The following is a 22,444-nucleotide window of genomic DNA, read 5'->3' as shown; positions in this document are numbered from 1 at the left end:
GTCCAGTGCCTGACTGATGCTTGGGTTGTTTGGCTACATCAAAAGCAGCAATGAGGACTGATTACAACCTAAGCAAAGCCAACCTGCTTGCCTCACACTGTGGGGTTCATTCCAGACGCTCATTTGCTGAGTGCTGACGAGCGGCGAGTGACGTGGGGGACTGATTTTGGGGGCCGATTTGGGGGTTCGCTGGAGCCGGTGGTGTTCCAGCAGAGAGTCCCACGGGGAGGGCCGAGGAGCTTCAGCACCACGGACAGCGTCGTCCGTCCGTGGCCCCACACTCTCCCGCGGTCCCCCCGCCCCGCCGGGCTGCAGCTGGCCAGCTGTGACAGACGGGATCTGCTCCTAAAGAGGCGATTTTTTGCCTCCGTGGTTTCGAGCGACAAAACACATTCAGAGGACTGAGGAGAGGCTCCCGTCTCTCTGACTCTGATCAAGGTTTCATATTTGTTTTAGAAATTAGAACGTTGGGAATTTGGGTTTGAGGGGCAATTTAACCTGTTGTGCATGAAGTTTGCATGAAGATTCTATTTGTCAAGGCAAGACCAGGCTTTTACAAGTCTGATGACACTGACAGGAAGGAGCATTCCTTCTTGTGACAGTAGGACTATGCTTGGCCATTGCAACTGGTTATACACCTGCATCTCAAAATAACAGGAAGCACATGGAGAAATTCGGCCTTCCAGTGTTTCTCCTGAGATACTGTCTGTAAACTATCCCAGAGCAGAGTTCATAACTCAAAGTAATTAGCCTGTGGTATCACAGCATTTAAAAAAATGCATAGCTACAGGCTGTGCAGGATATCTAGCTGCTTGTATATTTTTTTTTAATCTTCCTATCCCATTAACCATACCTAGTAACCACAGATGTGTACCAAAGTGGATGTAATACCATTTGAAAAGGATAAACATATTTCTTATGTAATGGCAGCTCTTCTTTGGTAGCTCTAGGATCCAGGTTTCACTTTTGCATCCTCCACTTCCTCCCCTGCAGGCTTTGATGCTGCCAATAGCAGACTGTTCCTGGACACTTCTAACAGGAGAAGGAGGCGAAGAAAGAGGAGGAGGAGGAATGCTTCCAGCACAGTCTTTCCTCTCATGGCAGCAGAAACTTCTCATTGATTTATCTGTTAAATAATTCAAAGGCAACAACCATCTGTTTAAGTCAATGTCCTGTTTCATGTGTCCCCAGGGAAAAGGCAGCAGTCCAGAAAGAAATACCAAGTGTGACTTGCTGCCTTTCTTACATAAAGACTATCTAACAACTAAGGTATTTTGCTCCTACATTTTCTTTCCCTTGAGCTGGAACAGGCTAATTCAGACTTTAGTACACCAGAGACCAATTATAAATGGGGGACAATGGCCTTCCCCTGAACCAACTTCAAGGAAAGAGAACTGTAAAGATCAAAAAGGTTCAGTTCCGTAAGCATTCTTGAGACTTTAAAGAAAAAAAAAAAAAAAAACAGATGAGGGAGATTCAGCTTCAGGGGCTTTCAGGTATCTACTGCATATGTGCACATTGGGTGCAATAATTTTTCCACGTGCCTACTGGCTTAGTTCTTCTGAATCTGAGTCAAATTTAAACCACTTTGACATCTGATTCACTCTATGACAATCAGAAAGCAGCTTTTTAAAGCTAACGTGTAATTAATGATCCAAAGTTTCATAGAATAATAGCAATCTGAGTCCACACTGTAGAAAATTTAGTAATTCTGCATTCTTTAAAACAGATGACTGTGTGAAAGAATGATTTAGTGTGTCCTTTAAGGCTGATAACACAGAGATCTATAAAATGTGATACGCAAACATTTAAAAAGTGTCTGCACCTCTGATGTTCAAGTTACTTTCTATTTGGTTTTGGCAGGACCACTACTTAATTATGTGATGGACCCATGCCAGAACTCTCCTCTCTTTCTGCCACTCCAAATCTGCATAGATACTTCAGGAAATTTTGCCCATTCTTGTGTAGGGAGTTCCTCTGTGTGAAATCAATTTTGAAAGACTGGAAGAGGGCAGAAACTGCCTGTGTTCAATTCATTTTTCAGTAATGAGAAGGGAGACAAAATGAGAATGATATGTGAGAAATATAATCAGAACACAATTAAGAAAACATTACTACCATTGTGATAACATTTTATAGTTTAGAGTTTACATAATGCTGGACCACTGCATGGGTTGATGTCTAGACTGTTCGTTATAGACTGTTTTGGGTCCCACATGGGGAACCACTGCTTTTTCAAGTTTTCCAGTTCTCAGCCATTCCAAATACTGCCTTTCAGGCTAGGATTCACCTCTCCTAAATTAACTTGTTTAATGGGTAGGTATCTAACCTTATCTAGTTGCTTACCTTCTGTACTTAATGGGGATAGACAGACACTTCCAGAAGGCAACTCATCTCATCCTAACCCAGGGGGCCAGTGTAGAGGGGTTGAGCTTCATTCAAGAGATGTCAGTCTTTCTATATTGCTGACTGCCCAGAAATTATATGACTGTCTTAGCCTAGAACACTTAATTTGAGAGGTATAGCCTTATGCAGGATAATCCTATTTGTTTCCAGATCCATGATTTGTGTGAAAGTCAAAAGACTGAAAAGAGGGTCACCAAAACTGTTGAGGCACTAGGCTTCAGACTGGTTCTTCAATCTTCCTAGTAGCTTAAATCACCTTTTCTCAGAGCTTCTGTGTTATGGGGTATACATGGTTAAACAAAGAGATACAAGCCAATTCACATCAACACCTACTCCTTTCTCTACTGTTGTGGACTGCTCCTCCTGGCAGGTGCTAGTGTCCATTCAGGTTTGTAAACTATTTCTTTTGAGTCTCTTCCCTCATGGCAACTCCTCTGAAAGTTGAGATGTTATTACCTTCTCTTTCATTCAACTTTATTTGACCTTTGTCCCTTAATCCAACAGTTTCTCTATTTAAAAAAGTTTGCACGCTTGTTTCCCCCTTTTCTCCCAAGCTCCATTTTTTTATTGCAATCTTGATCCAGAATTTTCCATTTTGAATTTTTCTTAGTATATATTGACTTGTCTTTGCAGATGAAGTTGGTGAAATAGTTTTCTTTTATTATTTTGTTAAATCAGGCACTCCTGTTCAATATTCCAAAAGGACTGGCATAGCTCCACTATCAATGATAATGATTTCTTTTCTTTTTTTTCTCAATTTTTTTTTTTTTCAGCCCAGGGCTGACTTACTGCATATTGAGTCTATCAATTATATTGCAATTTCATAAAACAAACATTCATGCATTATAGATAACTGTTTCCCCAAATCAGCCCATTGTATCAGAATGAATAACAGGTGATCTTATAAATCTGAAAGAACAACTACAAGCATTGAAAAAAATGTTGGAAAGTATTGATTTAGTTACTCGGTAAGTGTGAGATTTTTTAAATGAGAAAAAAATGTCTCAAAATATTGCACATTTCATACATTTTTGGTTTTGCCCTGGGCAATTCTCAAAATAACAATGGTGCTTGTCTTACCACTTGAAAAATACTAAGTAATTTCATCACAAGGTTTAAATACTCCTTTGGCAGATACAGGTAATTACAGTATTTCCTAGCCTGACAGAGGAGACATTTATTTCCCTGGAATGCAGAAGAATCTAAGTAATCTTTCTGGTTATTTAACTCATTGGTCATTGCTTTCTGAGTGTGTATGTGTTTACAGATACCTACAACTCCAGAGGGAAAAGTATCAGAAATAACAAGTTTTTTAGTGAGAGTTTAGGGAAAAAATGAGTTAAAGTAAGGATTGAATGTCACAGTGTTTCTTATCTAGTTACCCTTGTCAAGACAATGAGGTTAATATGGAGTCTCACTAAAACAGAGGTTTATTTTTCATGTGATTTTTTATTCTAATGTTATGGGCTTTCAACCTATAATGAGATAAATAGAGCTTCATATTTGAATGAAGTATCTACTTAGAAATGGAGCCATACAGCTCCAGCTGGTTTTGAACTGCTAGCTGTCCCTGAAGAACTACTTACTGACTTACCTCTATTTTCTATTTGAAGTATAAATTTTCTTCTAGTGTGTGCACCACACAGGCAAAATGCTAAGAACTCATTTTGAAACAGGGAAAGAATCTTATTCATTCCAGTCTTGCCACAGATAATTTAACTTAATTTCCTTTGTAACCATGTATCATTGAGACATTGTTCCTGCGAAACCCTAAAATCCTTTGGATCAGCTTCCTTTTTGATCTGTTGAGATGATCTTCCTCTAAGGGCTCTGGCAACAGGTTTGCGTGGTTCATTTTGTATGATATTTGTAGTAGGAAAAAGCAAGGCGAGCATAAGTATTCCACCTGCAAGTGAAGGCATTTTTACAGCTATCTGAGGAAAATGTGACTAGATTAGACACCAACACCAAATAAGTCACTGCAACATTGCTGAGCAGCCACTGAAAGGGTGCCCTGATCAGCATATTGGCCACTGCTGGAATAGGAGCCATGGCATTCTTGCTGTGGAAGCAAAGTCAACAAAACAGCTTTATGGTTGGGTTCACAGCAAAGCTAACTGTGATGTTTAGTGCAAAAATCTCTGCACAGGAGTTATGCCAGGCTGGATGGGAACAAGCACATTTCTCTTCAGCTCTACTTTTCCCCATCCTGATGCTGACGAAAAATTTCGTACAGTTATAATCTTTAGGATATAAACCTGGAAGGGTGGGGAGTCAGGTCATTTCTGTGCAGCCAGTCTCCTTGCAAGAATGTCACAGTTTCTGGGAACCTTTTAAATAGGAAGACTGTGGAGGAGGGATTATGGCGTTTCAGCTTTCCCTGCTCTAGTCCATTGGGCCAATGCTAAAATATCCAACATGTTCCAAAATAATGTAATTCCCACAGTCAGGAGTCCTGTCCATCTGGGTCCTGAGCAATACACCCAGGCCCAGAGTATCTACTTAATCTTGAATTCTAAATCTTATTTACAATTACCATCATTTTCAATGGGTTTTTGAACAGGTTTAGAAGACCAACAGACCTAGTCATACGTTGTTATCATGATAGTGACGTATAATAACAGAATCATAGAATCATAGAATGGGGTAGTTTAGAAGGGACTAAGGTCTTTTAGAAGACCATTTAGTTCCAAACCCCCTGTCATGGGCAGGGACACCTTCCACTAGACCAGGTTGCTCAAAGCCCCATCCAACCTTGCCTTGAACACTTCCAGGGAGCAGACATCCACAACTTCTCTAGGCAACCTGTTTCAGTGGCTCAGTATCCTCACAGTAAAGAATGCCTTCCTCATATTTAATCTAAATCTACGCTCTTTCAATTTAAAACCATTTCCCCTCATCCTATCACTCCCTGATAAAGATCGCCTCCTTGTCTTTCCTATAGGCCCCCTTTAGGTACCGGAAAGCTGCTATAAGGTCTCCCTGGAGCCTTCTTTTCACCAGGCTGAACAACCCCAACTCTCTCAGTTTGTCTTCATAAAAGTGGTGCTCCAGCCCTCTAATCATCTTTGTGGCCCTCCTCAGGAACCACTCGAACAGGTGACCATTCCTTGAGCATAATTCTTTCAGTTATTTGAATCCAATAATTAATGAAAGCCTGATTTTCTATTTGGCAACCATTGGGAAATATTCATTTTGGTTCTGCCATTTTTCCTTTTTTTTTTTTTCATTTTAAAATGGTTTTATCATTCTTGACAAAATCAAAATGAATAAAAAGATATTCTTATGTGAACTGCTTGTCTTTTGGAAAGTGCGCATGCCAGCAAACATCCGCCAGCAACTAAGTTCAATTACACAGACGGCTCAGATGAAGGATCCTACTTTTTCTTTTCTAGTGTCCTGCATTATAAAGCCAGTGTTTATTTTTCAGAGAGATGAAAGAGGTGTTCAATAGTAAAATAGATTTTGGACTACTGAAACCCTTTAATCAGCTGCTTATACTAGCATCGTTAGCTTTCTCTTCTAGGAAAAGCCAGAATAAGCATTTTGAAGAGCAGGGTTCCCATTTACACAGAATGTAATAAAACTGCATCAGAGTACTCCTGGGCACCAGAGTTGCTTGGAAACAAATGGACATGATTCATTGCTATTTATTAAGACCCAGAGACAGAGTTCTCTAAAAGAAGTTTAGTCAAGTTTGAGAAAAAAAATGCATATGAGCTTATTCCTGTTCAGGAAGTGGTAATACATTAAATCTGTCCTTTAGAATCTACTTATCGTTAATATATGCTTGCTCCCATTGTTTCCCGGTGAAAACTACATCTTTCTCAAATTATATTTTTGGCTGAGGTTTTTCAAAAGAAGGCTATTTTTCTCCTCTGCCTACAAGACTCTAGTTGTTTTCTGTTGCCATCTGCACTCAAAAGGTAAATGAAGGAAACAAAAGTGATTTAGCAATTTCAATATGACTTAAAAACCATTTAAAACACCCATAATGTTTTGAGTTCTAATTTGCTGTTTCTTGGGCAAGTTTTAGCAAAACTTCAGTTATTCTGCTTTGTACTTAAAGAGATAAGCTAAACCAGAGCCTATTGGTACATAGTGGTAATTTGAAGGCAGAAAAAAATCTCACCTTTCATTTATATGGCTTTTAGCAGTAGGATATGAACAGCTTTAAGATTTAAAACTAAATACAGGATTCATCACACCTATCTTTGTTCGTTTTAAAATTCAGTACCTATCTTACCCTTGTTGTCTAGACTCCTTCTAATGGGCAAGATGTTCCTTATAATGTTTAATTCCATTTGGGATGGTAGAATGAATAAGTTCCTAGAGATACATATGATGGGATTTGAACTTAAGTTACTGAAATTGACCAGGTCTGTTGCACTCTTTGTTTCTTTTGACATGTATGAGTAATTCCCGTTAATAATAGTAAGAATACAATGCATGAACTGAATATATTGTTCATTTGATTTATACAACTATTGTATTAATTCCCTGTAATTTAATACTGCCTGCCAAAATCATTACAATTATATATGATAGTATGGTGAGTTGACCTTGGCTAGATGCCTGGTGCCCACCAAGCCACTCTATCATTCCCCTCCTCAGCAGAACAGGGAGAGGGAAGAAAATGAGATGGAAAACAACTCATAGGTCAAGATAAAGGCAGTTTAATAAAGTAAAAGCAAAGGTGGCATGCGGAAGCAAAGGAAAATGAAAGATTTATTCCCTACTTCCCATCAGCAGATGATGTTCAGCCACTTCCCGGGAAGTAGGGCTTCAGTATGTGTAGCGGTTGTTCTGCAAGACAAATGTCATAATAACGCATGCCCACCCCTTTCTCTTAGCTTTTATTGCTAAGCAGATGTCATATAGTATGGAATATCCCTTTTGTCACTTTGGTTAGCTGTCCTGGCTTTGTTCCCTCCCAAGTTCTTGCCCACCCCCCTGTCTACTGGTGAGGGGGGAGTGTTGGAGAGACAACCTTGATGCTGTGTGAGTGCTGCTCATCAGTAGCCCATGCAGTGATGTGTTATCAACACCTTTTCTAGCTATCAATACAAAGCACAGCACTATGAGGGCTGCTATGGGGAAAATTAACTCATCTCAGCCACAGCCAATACATATAGATATGAAATACAGAAACTCTAGAAAAGCTCAATCATATACAAAGGATAAGTAAGAATTCAGAGAGTTTTTTATCTCAATAGTTCCTCACAATAAAGGGTTAAGTCACTGAAATTATTCTTAGCAGGAAATGGTCAACATCATTGTTTACTCTTTTCTTTACCTTTAGATGGTGTCAAGATAAACAAAATCTGTGTCAGTGGTTCAAAACCAGGTAAAATTTTAAGTTAATCATAGAATCATTGCATGGTTTAGGTTGGAAGGCACCTGAAAGATCATGCAATTCTAACCCCGCTGCCATGGGCAGGGACGTCTCTTAGTAGACCAGGTTGCTCAAACCCCCATCCAGCCTGGCCTTGAACACTTCCAGGGATGGAGCATCCACAACTTCTCTGGGCAACCTGTTCTAGTGCCTCACCACCCTCATAGTGAAAAATTTCTTCCTGATATCCATTCTAAATCTCCTCTCTTCCAGTTTGAAGCCATTCCCCCTCGTCCTATCACTACATGCCCTTGTAAAAAGCCCCTCTCCACCTTTCCTGTAGGCCCCCTGTAGGTGCTGGAAGGCCACAATAAGGTCCCCCTGGAGCCTTCTCTTCTCCAGGCTGAACAACCCCAACTCTCTCAGCCCGTCTTTATAGAAGTGCTCCAGCCCTCTGATGTTCTTCATGGCCCTCCTTTGGACCCGCTCCAGCAGGTCCATGTCCTTCTTATGTTGGAGGCTCCAAAGCTGGACGCAATATTCCAGGTATGGTCTCACAAGAGCTGAGTAGAGCGGCAGGATCACCTCCCTCAACCTGCCAGTTGAGTTAAGTCAATAAACAAATGTTAAAAGTGGTTCAAATATAGAAGTATATTTTACTGGACTCTAACTACTTATTTTGGCAAACAAGGAAATTATATTTGTCTGCCAAAACTTGTAGATTCTTGATTGTGTAGCTTGATGATGTGACATTTTTTAAATCTCAAACTTTTCTTTGAGAAACCTCTTTCATTTATATCTGTATTCTCTATCAATTTTAGAAAGAATTTAAATTGCCTTCAGTGGTGGGTTCAGCTTGGCTGGCTGCCAGGTGTCCACCAAGCTGTTCTCTCACTCCCCCTCCTCAGGAGGACAGAGGGAGAAAACGAGATTAAAAAGCTAATGGGTCGAGATAAGGACAGGAGATTGCCCACCAGTTGTCACAGCCAAAACAGACTTGACATGGGTAATGTTAATTAAATTAATTGCCAGTTAATGACAGAGTTGGATAATGAGAAAGAAAAATAAAGTTAAAAACACCTTCCCCCCACCTCCCCTTCTTCCCAGGCTCAACTTCATTCTTTCACTCCCAAATCTTCTACCTTGTCCTCCCCTCAGGTGCAGGGGGACAGGGAATTGGGGCTGCAGTCAGTTCACAATATTTTCTCTCTACCACTCCTTCCTCCTCACATTCTTCCTCTGTGCCAGCATGAGGTCCCTCCTACGAGATCCAGTCCTTCATGAACTGTTGCAATATGGATTCGTCTCACGAGCTGCCGTTCTTCAAGACTTGCTTCAGCATGGGTCCTTTCCATAGGGTATGGTCCTTCAGGAATGGAGTGCTCCAGCTTGGGTCCCCCACAGGCCACAGTTCCTATGTGGGTTCCTCTCCAGGGGCTGCAGTTTTCTTAAGGGCATATCCACCTGCTGCAGTGTAGTGTCCTCCATGGTATGCAGTGTGGGTAACTGCTCCATCGTTGTCCTCCATGGGCAACAAGGAGACAACCAGCATCACCATAGTCTTCTCCACAAGGTTCTTTCTCTCACATTTTCTCACTCCTCTCTCTCATAGCTGCTGCACATCATTTTTACCCTTTCTTAACTATGTTATCACAGAGGTGCTACCAGAGTCATTTATAGTCAGCTTTGGCCAGGAACAGGTCTGTCTTGGAGATGCCTGGAACTGGTACTGTCCAACATGGGAGCAACTAGTCTCTTCTCACAGAAGCCCCTCCTGTAGCTCTGCCACTGCTAACACCTGGACACATAAACCCAGTACACCTCTAGTATTATAAGGCTCTTGTGCTGGTCTGCCTGGAAGATAACAACAGCAGCTGAATGCCTCTAAACTGTTAGATGGAAGCATTTTTCTGCATTAGAAAGACAGGAGGATTGATTATACCCATTCTCTCATATACTGGAGAATATAGGAGAGGATTTGGCATCTGCTTTGCAAAACTTAAAGCTTAGCATTGCCTACTGGATATTTTGAGTGTACAAAACCATTTTAAACAGCTTTGAATGAGTATTGTAAAATGATTTATTGCCTTCTGTCTGCACAAAATATATCTCTCTTCTCTGGAGATCATCACATTATTTTTGAATGACAGAAATACTCACAATTAAACTTTAAGAAGGTGATAAGTGTTGTTCCTCAACAGGTAATGTTCTGGACTGCCTTACTGTAGTACAGGTAGATATGAGCTGATATCCATGTGCAGCTGCATCTTTAGCTTCCCCCAGTGACAGTGACTTGCAATTGACTTGTAACAAACCTTAAAGAGTTCAAAGTAGGTGTCACCAACTTATTTCTATAGTATACTTAAGCACAAGTTTAAATAAAGAAGCCATTTGTGTCAAACCAATCTTAAGATCTTTTACAAGACAAATCTGTTTTACATTTTTGTCTTGATGTTTTGATCTTCTAAAGGAACACCCATTTTAAATGCATGCTGGATTGTACCATAGCTAATGAACAGCAGTGCTGGTGCTGATCTCACTTAGCATCACCTGTCTTCCTCATAATTTTGGTATTCTTTGTCTGTCTGCAAAGATACCAATTAATTTCTTGCTGTAGTCTCTGTTATCTTGGCAATCACGTGATCGTTGCAGATTAGTGATTTGAATGTAGTGAAAAGTTAAGTGTCTTTGGTTTCTATGAGAATGTTTTTAGACAAAAATATCATCTAGCAGCTAAAAGAACATCTTATTCTCATCTTGCATACTTAAAAAGTGCTATCTTCCTGGAATGATACCATAATATTTGACAGAAAAAAATCAAGAAACAAAAATTAATAAATAAAATATATAATCAGCAATTCATTTGTGGATGTGGTGGGTTTTTTTTCCCTTGGATATGGCTACCTGCAGCCTTATCACCCCATAAAATCCCATCTGCTAAATACCCCCTTACATAATATGAAATAAATATTTACTGCTTCCTCAAATTGCAACCTAGTAGTAATTTGTTGTAAACAGAAATGACACATTTTGAAGTGTGATGCTCTGTAAACTCATTGAAAGGAAGTGCGTTTGGGGTTATCGCGGAATTTTGATTATCTGCCTTCTGCAGTATGCTGCAAGATTCTCATGTTTGCAAATGTTTTCATTAGTAATAAAACCACCAGAGCTTCTTTTACACAACTCATTCCTATTAATACAAGTCTTTTGTTACATCTTAAACTCTCATTACAATTTACGACTACATCTAACTATGTAAACCTGTCTTTACTCCCACTGTTTCTTGCTGTGTGAGTTTTGATGTGTTATATAGTCCAATATCCTACTGGGAAGATTTTGCTAACTGTAGGCATGTTAGAGGTAGAAAGATGGATGAGTCAGTGCAAGACACCTATACACAGAGAATGAGGGTTCAGTATGAGAAAGAGTAGGAGAACTTGATTTTTTATTAGCAAATGATCTACCCAGTAACATCACAAGGTGTTTTAAGCATGACATACGTGCTTAAGGTCTTCAAGCAGATGTTCAGTTGCAGTGATACTGATATATATATATATGCCATCCAATTATTTGATCTTGTCTTATACTTTACGTACATAAAATAACATATACTTGCTTTCATTTGTACGATTCATAGTAGAATCTAAAATACTGAAAGGATGCTTCTCCCATCCTTGGTTGAATCCTGTAAGCCCATAAATAGGAGCGATACCAGTGCCAACAACAATGGGCTTGAGACATTCTTAATCATACAGATCTTATAGATATGCTTATTTTGTACTATTAGAGTTCAAAATGAACATTACATTTCACTCACAGGAAACTATTAAGTCAGCCATGCTAATACATGTGATATGACCATGCAGTATTCGTAATTCTTACAAAATGTGCTATATAAACAAGAGTAATACAACTGGGCAGAACTGAATAGGCAACGAATGTGAATAAACCTTGGAAAGAACAGTGTTCCTGATAAGTGAGTAGAAAGATTTAGCAGGGGAATAAATAACACAATCACTTATGGACCATTCCCTACTTCCTGCCAGTCTCTATAGCTATGGAGCTTGCTGTACTCCTTTTCTACAAAAACATAAAAGCTTGTGCATGGTTTCCATATATCCTCCTTCTCTTTTTATCAGTGGAGCTGATTGTACTGAAGTGGAATTTGCCAATAAAAACTTCAACTTTTGAAGTTTCAGCATTTTAATTTTCTCTGTTGAAAACCTTGAGAGAATTTCTGTTTAATTCCTCTAGTAGAATTCCAGCAGGAAGGAAATTTTACTCCCACCTGATTCAAGGTCAAGAGCAGCATTAGAAGTTTAGAGAAATCAGCAGAAGACAGAGAAAAGCAAAAAAACCCCAAAATGCTTGGAGCTTTATTAGTACAAAATGGAGTATGGAAAAGAGGAATCTGTGTTTAAAGGAAAGATAGGAAAGGCCAAATTTTCTGTTGCAGCACTAAAAAAATCCTGGCATAGGATGGGGAGATCATTGAACAGTGGTTTACAGGAAAGCACAAATGGGTGTCTCACAATATCTCTCAAGGCCCTTTGGGTAGAGCCATGGCTACAACCCGAGAATACTGCAAAGGGAGAAGCTAATCAGTGTATCATATCAAAGACTGTATCCCTACAAGCTTGGGGAAGAGTGGCTGGAAGAGAAGCTGTCCAGTGAAAAAGAGTGGTCAACAGCTGGCTGAATATGAGCCCGCAGTGTGCCCAGGTGGCCAAGAAGGCCAGCGACATCCTGGCTTGTATCAGAAATAGTGTGGCTAGCAGAACTAGGAAAGTGATTGTCCCCGTGTAGTCGGCACTAGTGAGGCCGCACCTTGAATACTGTGTTCAGTTTTGGGCTCCTCACTACAGGAAAGACATTGAGGTGCTGGAATGTGTCCAAAGAAGGGCAGTAAAGCTGGTGAAGGGTCTAGAGCACATGTCTCATGAGGACATGTGCATCAATTTAAAAACAAATTGATTGACCTTAGGAATCTCATAGTTGTACAGATGAGAATATAAGGGTATATAACTGCATTTTAAGAAAATTACTGAAAAATAGAAAAGATTTCCAGACAATTAATATTAATTAAACCACACACACTAATTTCTAGGAGGTGTTGGGTAGTACATTATCTTAAGTGGGTTTCCTTCCCATGTCTAAAGTGGACTAGCTACATTCAAAGTATGTGTCTCAGAGTCCATTAATAGTCAGTGGAAAGAAAGAGGTACTTTTGGGTCAAGTGCTTACAGTAGATGCATATGTCAAGAAGCAGCAACAGCAAGGCTGCTCTGGGAAGAAGGATGAACCAGGAGGAGAGGGTGAGCCCAGCACAGGTAGACAAAGAAACTCTGAGAGGGCAGTCCCACAGCACCCAGCCAGGACCAGGGTGGTGGTAGGGACACAGTCCATCAACAATTCAACAATCATCAGACAAGATGAGGTAAAAATTCAGGTCCAGGTCCATCTAGGAAGTCCAGTCAACATGCCAGGACAGCAGTAAACAGGGCTACAGAAAGCAGTGACAGAAAATTATGAGGGTCACTCTTTTACACCAGTCATTATTTACACTGTATGACTTGAGAAGCTACAGACTCAGGCTGCGACTAGCTTTGATAGGTTTGTCCTGTTAAAATTTGGACACAAGGGACAGAAATAGTTCTGAGTTGTTTCCTTAGGCCCTAATTAATTGTCAACTTTCTTCAAATAAGCATGAATTCAGAGTAATTTGATCCTCAACCTTGAAATATACATATTCCTCATTAGAGGAAGCATAGTTGTCATCTGAATGTAGAAGGTGTGTTGGATGAATTTGGCAAAGTGGTATTTAAACTGACTATCATTTCAAGACAGGAAGAGTTCAGGTGGCATGGACACTAGTAAGAAATATCTTTAAAATATTTTTTTACCCTGTTAGACAGAAAAAAAGTATTTCATTCTGTTTTTTCAATAAACATGCTTGTCCCTCCTTTATCCCCAAAGGTAGGATTATGGAAGGAGGACACTGCCAAGAAAAGGACAGTTGGCAGATCACACAATTTTGTACAGATATGCTTATATGTCCCAGTGGTGAAGAAAAGCCACCGAGTTCTCTGCATGAGCTGCAGGGTGCAGGAGAATGAGTGCCAGTGCAGGAATGGGAAGGAGTGCACCTGGCCATATGCTCTTAGTATACCTCAGGGCAGGGAGTTGGAAGGAGAATCACAGAATCACAGAATGAATCACAGAATGGTCAGGGTTGGAAGGGACCTCTGGAGAACATCTAGTCCAACCCCCCCGCCAGAGCAGGGTCACCTACAACAGGTTGCAGAGGACAGTGTTCAGGGGGGTTTTGAATGTCTCCAGAGTGGGAGACTCCACAACCTCTCTGGGCAGCCTGTTCCAGTGCTCCACTGCCCTCAAAGTAAAGAAGTTCCTCCTCATGTTAAGATGGAACTTCTTATGTTCAAGCCTGGTGGGAACCGTTGCAGTTGTCACAAGGGGGAACAGCACTGGGGCTACTTTAAACCTCACGTCTCTCCTTCCCACTTTGGCTTCTGTTTAGACCCACCCAAGCAACTCATCCATTCAATGTTGTCCGGCCTTTGTTTCTGCCATAAAGGAACTTGAGTCAAGCTTTCCATATTAAGAATGTAATCAGTATTATATCTTATTTAGAGAGCATTAGAGGTAGAGAAGCCCAGTAGCATTTGCTAGAAAAGGCTTCTCAGCTTCTGTGGGAATGAAATAAGGTTCTATTAGAAACTACTCTGAAATACAAGGACTTGTGGAGAGAACGTTTTCTTTTTGTGGGATTTATAACCACTTTAGAGAATGCTGTGGTAGGAACCTGCTATTATCTGTTTTAATTCAATAGGTCCAAACTATGTCTGATATTAACACACTTTTTAAAGAAAATAAACCTACAGGCTATAGTAGAAGAACGGAAGTTGGCATTTGCTGGCCATAATAATAAAATCAAAGTACTTGGAGAGAGGAGAGGGAGTTCCCAAATACTTCTGGTAGAGAATATGCAGCTTACAATTTAATGAAAATCAAGGATAACCTGAAAGCAATTTGTTTTATTCTCTACTGTCTATAGAGTCTGATGAATATTATCAGAAAATACTGACTGCAAGGGTCACTCTGGCTACCCTGAATAAGAACATGGAATGAGGAATGTGTAGGTGCAAGGGTCTCTTAGGAGACCTTGGGTCATTACACATGATGCATTGAAAGTCAAAAAGAGGACTCAAGAAGAAAAGAAAAAACTATAAGAAGGTGGTAAGTGATGGACAGAAGTCAAAGAAATGCACCGTTGATGTTATTCTTTCACCCTCTTAAACCTAAAATTGAAGGTACGCTGTTATATTATAAACCCTGCAAAGCATCTGTTTTCCTACTCTTTTCACTGCAGGAAGTTTTGTGTCCAGAACTGAATTATTTCAGCTGCACTGACATTAAATTTCAGTTCCTAATCAAATGTTCTTACGGAGAGGTGAAGCTTCAGTCTTTCATTTGGCCCTTTTCCACAGGATTTGTCCCATACCAACTGTATTAGGGAAATCCCACCATGTCCTATATCCTGAAAGGTGGGACACTTCTCTCTTGATTAATGAATATAGCAGAAAACTCTGAAGGACCTTTCAGAAGGTTCTCTGGTTGTTCATGGCACAACATTTTCTACGCCACACCTACTTTCTGTGTCTGAAGGCAACCAGCATTTAATTATTGGTACTGGTGCTACAGAAGGCTATATAACTAGATGGACAAATTGACTTGCACTTGTGAAACTGCAGTTCAGTTATATTAAAATTGCTTTAAAAATATGGAATTAAACCAAGACTATTATGGGATATTTTGCCTCCTTACAGCATTCCATTAGAAAGACACCGTTTTTCTTAAAATTGAAGGTATAGTTCAAAAACTATTTTCTGACATAAAGCTGTATAGGATATTTTCATAATTTTCAGTGACAAATGAAATACATATTCCAGGTTGATCCAGACATGTTACTGTGTAAAAATCACAACATATTATCCTTTATTATTGTTTGTCTGCATAAACCATGTATTCAAAGATACACAATATATACCGAGACTGTGCTCCTCTATTACCTAAGATACAAGTGAAAAAGATGCATGCAATTTTGTTTTGTCGTGTCATCTCTTTGTAATTACTAATAAATTGTTGTTTATTTTTTCTCAGAGTTGAAGGAATAAACACTTCTGTTCAGATTTCTGTATTTCACTGAGATACCACCGATATGCATAATGCATATGCAGCATGTATTATAATGTGTATTTGAGTGGTAGATGTTTCATGATATTAATCTACCTCCTTTGAATAAGAAGCCTTGCAATGTATACCATACATAATCAGGCAATTGTTTATCCTGCTGTTCATATGAACAGCAGTTTAAAAAGTCACCAGTCAGGAGAGTTCCTATCTGCCTCAAATATTTTACCTATTCATGTAGTCAGGAAAAAAAAAAAGGGAAAGGAATATTTTTTGCCTCTCCCTGTGTCTCAACTGCTTCAGTCTTCTCGCCTCACTTTGCACTAGACAGATGGAATGGGACTGTTCTTTGTCTAGTTATATCATAAAAAAGGCAGGACAGATTTCTGACCGGGTTGAGGGGCTATGACCCTGCTAGCATTGTGCTTGTGAATGGATTACAGTGGCAGGGAATAGGAAAATGTTTGCATTCCCACCCTTCATCTTTTATTGACACAGAGACTGTTCACAGCTCTCAAAACTGTTCACAACATGTTGAGGCTTACAACTCCAGATTGAAAACGTTAGTTATTTTTTTACATGTAGATGATTCCCTAAATCCTGATGGGTTTTCACTTGCATAAAAAATCTGAAGAACAAGCTAAATAATTTGGTTTTTAGTATGTTCAGTGGCATTCTGACAACTTGAATTTTGTGCAGCCACTCCAGGATGGAGTCACCAGCCCTGGCACCTCTCTAGTCCATTGTCTGTGCAAAGATCACAAGCTACTGTTTTATACCAGAAGGTCAAGAGTGCACATGAGGCATTTTCTCAGATGATAACCCTGGCGGCAACTGTTGCTTAGTTGGGTAATGCCATAGTATTTGTACCAGAAGACAATAGCAGTTTGTGATTCAGAATACAGAGGATCAACACATCCTGGATATCCAAATATTGAGGTTGTAAGTAAGCATTTCAGGCTTTTTGTTTTGTTTCTGCTTAATGCATACTTCTAATCACTAAAAATACTATAAATAAGTGATTTGTCTTTAAATAGGAATGAGTTGAGAGCTGATATTTAGGACCTCTGGGAAATACTACTAGGAACATAGCTGGGTGGAAAATACTTTTCTATCCTGTATGTTTTTGATAATTTGTATTTATTTGACCTCTCCAAAAAGTATGTAAATAGGTTCTGACATTTTTTTATAATTCAACATATTTGGGAAATAGAATTTAAGTTAACTTAGATATTTTGTTTCAAATACTTTGAGAATTCATATTTTTTCTGTGTTTAAAAAATACGTTATCATAATTAACTTATAGTTATACTCCTACAGTCTTACATCATGTAATTCTAAATAGAAAGTTCTTAACGAAGATTCTGAACTGCAAAATTGTCAGTTTAAATTTCACCCATTTCCAAATCTTTGTTAAAAAGAAAAAAAAGAACTCCTCCCCATGAGAAAATTGTGAATTTCTGCAGATGGAAAATGTTTCACTGAAATAAATCCCAAACTGCTTATAACAGTAAGTCTTTGTTTTATACTGCTTAATAACAGCAGCACTTTTTGGGGCCTTTAAAAGTTAATGTTTCAAATGGTACCAAATGTTCTTTTCTATCCATTTCTTTTCAGCCAGGGTGTAGATAAACAGCGTTTGCAATATCTTCTTAATCAGTAGCCTCATATCCCAGTGGATTCAACCCTTCTGTCAAGTTGATTCCCTGCCGTAGCAAACTCTGTTTATTTGTACCATTACAATAGCCAGGAAATTAATGGAATTCAGATCTCCTATGTTCATCTTCTAAGCCTACAATACTAACTTTACCATACTCAATAAAAAAGAAGACAACCCATTTATCATCCCCCGAGATCTCTTTCTGGCAACCAGGTTCTTATATTAATAAATACAGCAATATGTATTTGTTTCATGGCAGTGCTTTCATAATACAATTGTTTTGCTGAGCACATTCTGCAGTTTGCATATCGGACCTTTGGTTCCTATTTCATTCCTTGTCTGTTTTTATTGTTGTCTAGTGCTAAGCTCCATAGACAAGTATGCCCCTTTCTCTGAAGAAAAAGAGCTCGAAGGACTTGAATGTCAGGCCAAAGTCTGCTGTCAAAATATTTTTTCATCATGTTCCATCCTTGTTATAGATGTACAAGGTTCAGATTCAGTCCTAGCTCTGGATTGCCCTTGGAGTCCCAGTGTAGGGCCAAGTGCATGTTCAGGGAGCAGGTCATTCTGATCAGGTCACATACAAATGGGGCAAAGCATACACAGATCTGTCCTGGAGCACCTATCCTGTCCTGGGGTTTTCCTAAGCCCAATGTACAACTTTTGAGGTGAAAATGAATTCAAGCAAACAGGTAATAACACAGATGGAAAATGCCTGGAAGATAGTGTTCCACTCTCATGCCTGCTTCTAATTTTGTGCAGACAAGGCCAATATGTGAGTGCAGTCAGCGCTTGAAAACATGTCTGAATATAAAGCTCTTCCACATTCAACACATCTTCTTCTATTGTCACAGGGACTGAGAAAGGAATTTTGCTCTTCAGTTCTTAGATTCAGAGATTGATTGTCATTCATCATAAAGCACTCCAGGATTGATTCAGCTGCTTGGAAAGTTCTCGTGAGCTCTCATAATAATTTCAGTGATCTCATCAAATGCCCACGAGGACTGTTAAACTGACCTTTCCTATTAAGAAGAGAGATGCTGGGGAGTCCACACTGACCGCTGGGTAGTGTTACGCTGAGGCTGTGTTTGAGAAAGAGGTTATGTTTTGGACTGGCTGAAGTTTAGGAAAGTTAAAATACCTAATCTCAAATTCAATAAACTTCAGTAATCCACTTGTCTATCATAGTATGCCAATTTAGTGAATGTTATCCTTGGCCCATTATGCAAACAAAAACTATTTTTTGAAAGGTGAAAAGACATTCATGATTAATACCCTGCAAAATGAGCTGTTGAGAAGCTGTCATGACAAAAAGTAGCCTGCCCTTTTTTACCAACTACTCTAGCAAGGGGGAAAGGCTGTGGTTAATGATGTGGAAAGTGGTTCTTAGTATCTCAGCATCACTGCCTTGGCTGTCAAAATAACTGTTCATTTCTGTGGCTTGAAATGGACTCAGTACAGCTGTTTTATGAAAGTGCTTTGAAAGACAAGCATTGTTGCCATGTGGGTTTACGGAACTCACATGTCAGCTTCAAAGAAGAATTATATGAATTTGAACTACATGAAGCCCTAACTAGAGTGAACATGATGATTTAGAAAATTTCTGATGGTCTCCTATAGAAAATCAGAAATTGCATACATTATGGTACAATAAAATCATCCAGCTATTTCTATTCTTTAAGCATTTGTCTGCAACAGAGCAGTTTTCCCTTTAAGCACTGCTCTACGTTAAGACTGACAATTTGGATGTGATTGCAATGTACTGATCTTTAATGCTATAATTGTCATATGGTACTTTGTGCTCCTGTAATAGGCCTACATGATACTGGAAGTGAATAGTGACAATGGATATCCCATGGGAACTCAGTAACCCACCTATGCTATGCTGGATGCTGCTCCCACCGAAATCAATGGCAGTGTTTCCAACTGTATCAATATGAGCAGTATTCCATCTGTCTGTGTGGGAATAAAAATCAGAGGCAAAGAAGAAAGACCTGCATGAATCCCATACAAATTAGCTTCTCAGTGTTTGATTTTAATAAAAGGTTGTTGAAAAAGGGGAAAAAAATTAAGATTAGGAATGCAATTTAATCTTGGTTAAACTGTTCCTGCCAATATGATTTTATCACATGAACTACCTTTTGTAATAAAACAAGAGAAACATTAACAATTGTCCTGCCTGAGGACTGCCTTCCTCTCCCTCCGGAGTATATGTCTCAACAGGGCTTGTGGGCTTTAGTCTCTGGCTTTGACAAAAGCTACCTGGTGCATCTGTGTTCATTGCTGCCACTGTGTGAGTTGGACCTGTGATCATCTTCCACCTCATCCTGACAAAAGCCGTCATCTGCCTGCGATCCTCATTACCAGAAATCTGCCTGGTCTGCCTCGTGCATGGTCTTTCCTCATTAAGATACTTCCCCTTTCTTCCCTGCTCTCTCCAAACTCTCCTCTTCTCAGACTCACAAATCCAGATACTCTCTCACATAGCCAATTAATCTCTGTTTTCTTAATTCAGTTCATATTCTTTTACTGCAGTGATCTGCTGTCTGCTCTTCGTATCTACCTCCAATCTGGATGGACTGTCATTTTTAATGGAGCACCTTTCAGGAATACAGAAAAGCTCACACGTGGGAGTGGATCATCTGCAAACCTATAGGTTTTCAAACCTATGCTAAAGTGGCCTCTATAATCTCTGTCAAATTCTCACCTTGTGCTTAATTAATGCAAAATGAAATTAAAAAATCAAAATCAAGCCAGTGTTAGGATTTGAGCCACGCTTATGTTTTTGCAACTTTACTTTCAAAATTCCTTAAAAGCCACCTTCAAACTAAAGTGTTGTGTCAAATCTTTGTAGCTCCTATTTGTGACACTGTTTGATTGCTCAAAATATCATGATGGGAAGTTCAAAAATGGGAGACGGCAGATGTGCGTGAATGCAGGAACACAGAACAGATGAGTTTTTCATGAAGAACAAGACACAATTCAAATGTAATTCTAGTGCATCAAAATAAAAATTCTAACACAAAGTGAATAGGCCAAAAGATCAGAAATTCTTGGGTTTTACTTTCTTACTTTCCTAGCTGTTTAAGTGTAGTGCTTTAGAAAGTTCTAGTGCTATCAGAAATGAAGTATTATTAAAGCATAAAGCAACTGTTTATTCTTAACTTTGAAGTGCTTATGAGGTACTGTAGACTTACAAACATACTAGATATGAAATATGGGATAATATTTTTTTTAAACACAAAGTAAAAATAGTGTAATTCTTTTATTTCATAATAGATTCCCAAATTATATTGTCAACTTTATGTATTCTGCCTTGTGAGTAATTCAACATCATTTATGCAATGTTGTGTTACATTAAAACCAGTTATGTTTCTTTATGTAATTAAATAAAAAGAAATGTTCATCCAAAACACAGAGGTGCATGTTGTTGTTCAAACCAAAGGCATGTGCAGACAAAGGACTTTCCTGCATACCTGTGAAGGGTTTTGCCTTGTTTTTGAAGAAAGTGTCTATTATTGAAGTTACAGAATCCCAGTTACTCTGGGATGAAATTATTTCTCATATTTTTCCTGAATGCACTGTCATAGCTTTTTCTGTTGAAAACAAGCAGAAATACCAACAAAAGGGTGTTTGTAGCAGTAGGGAAAATAAACGGGTGTTTGGAGCATGGTGAATACTAGTGGACAAAGAGCTGTGTAAATCCTGTAGGTAATGCTGTGCCTTGTGCATGAGTGGGAGAAATGAGAAATGAAACACAAGGAGGACAGATAACTGGTGATGGGGGACAATGACTGAAGAAAAGAGGAGTGTGAGAGTCGGGGGCTCAAACATGGGTAGCAGAGGAGCTGGCAACTGACACTCAGCAGAACACTTCTGAGAGCACCCACTTGCCCGAGGAGGTATTCATGGAACTGGGGACACAGTACTGCTTGGAGGCATGACTGATGAGGGAACAGAGGGGTATGTGCCCATGCCCACCAACCTCTGAAGAAAAAATTCCTTCATGTGCCACCAACAGCCTGAGGTCCAAATGAAGGCGGGCTCTGAGGAGTTCTTCACACACCACCAGTCTCCTCTCCTCCCCAGACGACAAGATGTCCCATCTTTTGGTGTCTGGCAAGATGTAAGGGTGATAAAATGGGGCCACTGGAGGACAGACATATTGAGGTGATTGTGGAGACCAGTTTTGGGATGGATGAGCTCTAAGTGACACCGACAGTTTGAGGGGCATGCACAAGAATTTGGGGGGGATGTAGGAGCATTGGGCTGAGAAGAAGGTCTGGGGAACTGGGGTTGGGTAGGGAGGGGCTGCCCTCTGGCAGAGCACCCAGGGCAGGGGGATGCACAGGAGGCCCCTACAGTGGTGAACGAGGTGTGTGGGCTACCACATGCACCTAAGGGAAGGAGAAGGAGTGAGTAAATACACTTTTTACCAAGATGAAAGAAGACACGAGGGCGTTAAGAAGACAAAGTTGCCAAAGGTGTCAAAATACCTAGGACAGAAAGAAATTGAAATTCAGAACAGGTCTAGTGAGGATCTGTCAAGGCCCACAACTCTCATCCTGATCAAGGGTTGCAACAGAGTGGCACTTTGCTGGTTTATGTTGTGAGGGAAAACCAAGTGAGCCCAGTGGTGTAATCTGAGATCAAAACAAACAGATGAGCCTTCAGCTCTTTCAGATGAGGTGCCTTTGTTCCAATGTTTGATCTGAACATGAAACACAACCAAAATTCAAAGTAAGCAGAGTCCCACAAGCCTGCAAGGCTAATCCCATGCTTTGACAGTGCTCAGAGCAATTCCCCCTGGGACAATTCACATCTGTTGCCTC

Source organism: Charadrius vociferus, unplaced genomic scaffold (genome assembly GCF_000708025.1).
Source record: "Charadrius vociferus isolate BGI_N301 unplaced genomic scaffold, ASM70802v2 scaffold52, whole genome shotgun sequence".
NCBI lineage: Eukaryota > Metazoa > Chordata > Aves > Charadriiformes > Charadriidae > Charadrius > Charadrius vociferus.
Note: the sequence above shows the minus strand (reverse complement) of the source record.